Source organism: Physella acuta, unplaced genomic scaffold (genome assembly GCF_028476545.2).
Source record: "Physella acuta isolate Inbredline_101_S28 unplaced genomic scaffold, ASM2847654v3 ptg001272l, whole genome shotgun sequence".
In the NCBI taxonomy this organism is placed as follows: domain Eukaryota; kingdom Metazoa; phylum Mollusca; class Gastropoda; family Physidae; genus Physella; species Physella acuta.
Window position 1 is genome coordinate 200,069 of NW_026732787.1, and position 6,156 is coordinate 206,224.

Consider the following 6,156-nt stretch of genomic DNA (forward strand, 5'->3'; position numbering starts at 1 on the left):
CTGGAGCGCCAAGGGACGCGTCTCTAACACATGCGCGGTCGCCAATGTGTGTTCTACCTCACTATTACAGAGGTTGATTAACGTACACTCAAGGCTTTCATACAGTGAGCCTTGGTGCGTCTAGGCGGCAGTGTGGACAAACCCGCGCCCCAAAAACGAATATGTGGGTTTGTTTGTTTAAGCATTACCAAAGATTTCATTCGTTTGTCATTCAAATTTGAGAAGTTAATGCTAATACCCCTGTGGTGGTTTCTGCGAAAACAAATTCGATTTGGTGGCGCCCTGGCAGGGTTCCATTTAGCTCCCCGGGTTTTCCCGTGAGTACTATGGTACCTTTGTTCGTTTTAATAATTGCGAAACGCTATGAATATGATGGGCTACTATAATCGCTTACTATACCGAGTGAGGCGCCTTCCTACCTAGGCCCACCTACCTACATACCTAACTTCCTGCCTACGCACCTACCTATCTACTAACCTGCCTGCGCTGCTGCCTGCCTACCTACTTTCCTGCCTACCGTTATTCCTGCCAAGCTGCTTTCCTTCCACCCCGCCTGTCTACCCACCTCACATCCTACTTACACACACACATATCTTCGTATGTATATATGTATATGTTAGTGTGCTCTAGGACTATGTATTTTTACATTTTTGTTGTTACGTAGAACTATTCAGTATAAAGGAGTTTCCTTTTCTTTTTTTTTTTTTTTTTTGACGTTGTAACTGCCGCTAAAATATTCTTTTTTGTATGTGTGCATAAAATAGTGTAGGTTTATTAACAAAAGTAAATTTTAGTATGTATTTAAATGTATATAATCATTTTCGTCAAGCCAATGTGTTCATAATCTTAAATTTAAAAACCCATGAAACTCGATAGCCAAAGATTTAGAATGAGAATAATTGCTATTTAACCAGAAACACCTATTCTAATTATTGTAATAATATTTTTTTAAATAAATATACACAGAGATAGATTGTTTTCTTATATAATTAATTTAAAAAGTCAACTGTATTTCATAACGAAAATTAACACAAAATACATTCGAATAGAAACTGTCAAGGGAGACTACTCTAATATTTGTAGGAATAAGAGTTTTTTTTTTAGAGTTTTTTTATTATTAGAAGAAAAGTTAATCATGTAGGTTCAATAAAAGATTACCTTGCATTTAAAAAAAAAAGATATTCGATAGGTTTAGAATGAGAAATAGTCAAAATTATTTATTATATTCATTAGTTGTTTTTTTTTAATAATATAGTACAAAGACCTTATAACAGTTAAATGTTTATTGAATGAATGTTAGGTGTGTGTGTGTTATAAAAAGGCGAATTGGATTCAGAGAGAGTGGTGTGGTACGCATGCGCGAAAGAATAGGAAGTAAGAGGGGAAGAACATGGCGTAACTGGACTGAACACGCTGTCTTTGTAAACACGAAATAAATATGAAAACTTGCAAAAGAAGGCTTGTCTTGTGATTTCGTATGTGTAATGTAAAAGGTAGGAGAAAGGCCTGCAACAAGTTTATATCGTGAACCCAGTCACACAAAACAAAAAGCCTGTGACATTTTGGTGTCAGAAGTGGTCGGTGCTCTACACCGTACAAGAAAGAATTAAATCTAAATTTAGTAGTGAAACTGATTAACTATGCTTGCATCATTCATTAAGATGGAGTTCGATCTCTATGCCAAATACACTGAATTGGCTAATTCGGCAGGATACACTGGGGCAGAGAAGGCAAATTGGGTAGACAAGAACGTAGCTGGGGTTATTGAAAGGGAAGAAAGAGCTTCCGAGAGGGAAGAAAGAGCTGCCGAGAGGGAATTCGCTATATATATAATGGAGATTGAGAAGGAAACAGTTAAAATAAAGGCTGAGACAGCAAAAGTTAAAATGGAGGCTGAGAAGGCTAAAGTTAAACGGGAGGCTGAGAAAGAAAAAGTTAAAAGGGAGGCTAATAGCCTATCAGATAGGGAACTAGATCTAGCAGAAGTTAAAATGGAGGTCGGAGACAAAGACAAACAGAGACAGCATGAGTTAGAGTTAGAAAAAAGTAAAAATAACCAATCTCAAGTACCACTCACAGACAGAGAGACTAAACATGAGTCAACAGGTTTTTCTCCTTCTGAATGGATATATGGGGTAAAGCCAAGAGACCCATTAACTTTATTGAAACACAAATTATTAAATAAACAGGAAGAGGCATTTGACCCTCATGAACCAGTAAACCAGACTAGAGAGAGAATAGTTTATGGTGCTATGACAGCCCAAGAGAATGCACAGTTAGCCAGTGAAAGGCACAGAAATATAATAAACAAACATGGATATTTAAGAACTTTTGAAAGAGGAGATATAGTTTTTGTCAAACTGCCAGACAAAGAAAACATAGAAGCATTTCAAGGACCTTTTGAAGTAATCAAAAAACTATCTGATGTAAATTATGAAATAAACATAAAGGGAAATAACACTCCTATACACATAGACAGAATGAAGAAATTATATGTAGAGCCAGAGAAACTGATAGAAGAGGAACATATGGCCTGCACTATAATAAGTGAAAGCTGTAATACGCAAGAAATTAAGACTTATCATATCACAGTGAATGAGAAAAACATAATGGACAAAATAATAAATGAGTACAAGGATGAGATTACAACAGAAATGGGTTTTACTGAAACAATTCAACACAAAATAGAATTGACTGATTATAGTGCTATGACAGGGAAGCATTACCAAGTACCAGTTGCTTAGAGAGAAGCTGTTGAAGCAGAAATGGATTTGCCACTTGAATCTGGGCAAATAGAAAGAACAGAATCAGCATACTCATCACCTATGGTAATAGTAAGAAAAAAAAGAACAAAGTAAGGATAGGTTGTGACTATCGAGAGTTGAATAAAACTACTAAGATAGATGCTGAACCCATGAATGATCATAAAGACATTTTGGAAACTATCAGTAAATCCTCAATTTTCAACACTTGTGATTTGAACAGAAGCTTCTGGCAAATAGGACTTAAAAAGGAGTCAAGACAATACACTGCCTTTACATCTAGCAAAGGACTATGTCAATGGAAGGTGAGGCCATTCGGACTTGTGAACAGTACCGCCACGTTCCAAAAATTCATGAATAAAATGACAGAGGGAATGAAAAACCTGGTCTTCTTTGTTGATGATACATGTATACATAACACACATGGGCAGAACACATAGAAACACTAAAAGAACTACTGGAAAGACTTAGAAAACATGGGGTTACAATAGCACCAGAGAAACTGCATGTGGGAGTAGATACAGTAGAATTCCTAGGATTCAAGGTTGGAAATGAAGAATTTAGACCTACTGAAGGAAATTAGGACAAAATATTAAATATCAAAACTCCTAGTACAAAGAAAGAAGTGAAATCATTGTTTGGACTATACAATTTTTATAATATTTTGTGGATAAATATGCTGAACTTACTACTCCTTTAAGATTTCACTTTCAAGCTTTAATAAATTTTTTAAACTGTTGAGGTTGGTGATACAACTACAGTGGTTAAAAATTATATTGTCACATCCACTAAACCAGGTTCTATATGCATGATAACTGATGTTATATGTTAAAGTTTAACATATAACATCAGTTATCATGCATATAGAACCTGGTTTAGTGGATGTGACAATATAATTTTTAACCACTGTAGTTGTATCACCAACCTCAACAGTTTAAAAAAATTTATTTCAGTGATTAACTTTACACATTCCTTTTTGGCTAACAAAATCTGTTATATTTTATGTTGTGTGCATTGGTACTTAAGCATCAGTGATTTAAAGTATAGCTACAACCACTGAGGATTACTAACATACATTATTTTACATGTTATTTACTTTAAGAAAATTTATAAGTTAGAAAACCATTTAAATTAAAGCATTGAGTTTGTTATCATAATTTGTTAACAAATGTTTAGTTTGTTATTGGACCTTGTATTATGTTAACGGCTGTTTATGAACAGAACAGTTGTGTATTTCTTTTACACTTTATATGGTAATGCTAATGGATCCTATTGTTGTTTAAAGGTGTATTCAATTAACATGGCTTAACTATGTGTGTGGAATCTTGACTTGGTAAATATTACTTTCATAAGGAAAATGGATTTGTCTAGGAAAATTATGTCAAGGAAAGCTTACCTGTAAGGGGACAGCACAATACACTAGCTGATTTATTTTTTTATCAAGACAGATTGAAGATGAAAAAACAAACATGGAACTGACTAAAGAAAATAATGACCTGAGACATATCAGCCAATTCTTATAAGGAAATTTTGAATAATGTAGTATGTGTTGTGTACTTCCAGAGAACATTAACATTTTAAAAATGTGATTTGTATGTATACTGTATATCTTGTTAAGTAATGAACATGATTATGGCAGTATGACCTGACAGAAGTGGTAATTATATGTAATAATATGTGGTAATTATATTTATGATGAGGAGTTTACCTCAGCCAGTGAAGTAGGGAAATCAAGGATATGATTTGCCCATGGGAGCTATTGCATAGCTATAATTTTGTTCTACTAAAAGAGAGTTTTCCTTAGTTAGATTTATTCTGAGATACACTAAGAGGCAATATTCCTTAGTGAGGTTTAATGATTTCTTTTGTTTGTTACACTTAGAAGAGATTTTCCTTAGTTAGAGTCATTTGTTCTTATTAAACTAAGAAGGTTTACCTTACTTACAATTTCATTAATAGCGATACTTATTAGATAAATCAAACTTTGCATTTTGCCATGTATTTTAAGTATATCATTGTTTTATATTGGTAATTGTACATATAAATAATTTAGGATGTTCATTAGCAAGTTTCTTTTTCAATATGATTTTCATTTAACTGTTATTTGTATAATGAGGATTTTATAGTGAATGTGATGTATATAAGAAAAAATTAATGAATTAATTTTTTAAAGGGGAGAAAGGGCATATAACAGTTAAATGTTTATTGAATGAATGTTAGGTGTGTGTGTGTTATAAAAAGGCGAATTGAATTGAGAGAGAGTGGTGTGGTACGCATGCGCGAAAGAATAGGAAGTAAGAGGGGAAGAACATGGCGTAACTGGACTGAACACGCTGTCTGTGTAAACACGAAATAAATATGAAAACTTGCAAAAGAAGGCTTGTCTTGTGATTTCGTATGTGTAATGTAAAAGGTAAGAGAAAGGCCTGCAACAAGTTTATATCGTGAACCCAGTCAAACAAAAAGCTTGTGACAGACCTGTTTTAATTATTTTTTAAAAATCTTATTTTAATTAGTAATTATAAATGAAGATCGAGGATCTATATTTTTTTAAAATAGTTTAACTGTCCCTAAACAATTGTATCAATCGCTGAGAAATTAAGAATTAATAATTACGTTAAACGCTTTATTAATTAAACGAGTTGAATTATTTCCGTTTTGATAAACTCTCTCTCTCTCTCTCTCTCTCTCTTAATAACTACTGACGCTTTATCATTGAGTTTCTCGAGAGAAAAATACAGGAGAGCGGTAGTTATCATTGACTCTGTCATTGATAATTTCATTGAGTCTTTCATAGAAAATAGTGTTTGATCGGCTGCTCACTCACTCTCTCTCTCTCTCTCTATCTCTTTCTTTTTTTTTTCTTCTTTCCCCTCCATCCCTTCTCATTTCTGTCGCACTCATGGTCTCTCTTTTTACTACGAGCATAACCTGCACGATATACGTGGCCGAGTGGTTAGCACTTATCTGTATGATCCATTCTTACCAGCACTCTTCACGGGTTTGTTTGTTATTCGTCAATATAAAACTGGATGTGCCGGCTATAGCTATGAAAGTATTTTTCCTTCGCAGTAGCTTTACGTTCGTGCATAAATTCTATCATGAAAGTTGAAGTCTCCCACGTTACAAACCCTTATGGTTACCAACCTTCATAAAAATTTCAAAGTCCCCCCCCCCCAGCTTCCCCAAAAAAGGAGTTGCCCGAATTCTGTTTGTCCGAAGGCCTTGTTCACGAATAGACACTTGCAAGAATTTGTCAATTGCCCAAATGCCACTTGCAAGAAGGCCGGTTTCTTGTTATTAAAACGTGTTTATGCTTTTTTTCAGTACTTAAAATGTTTAATACAATAGAGTTCCATGACTAAATGATAAAAACTATTACGCACCAAATGAA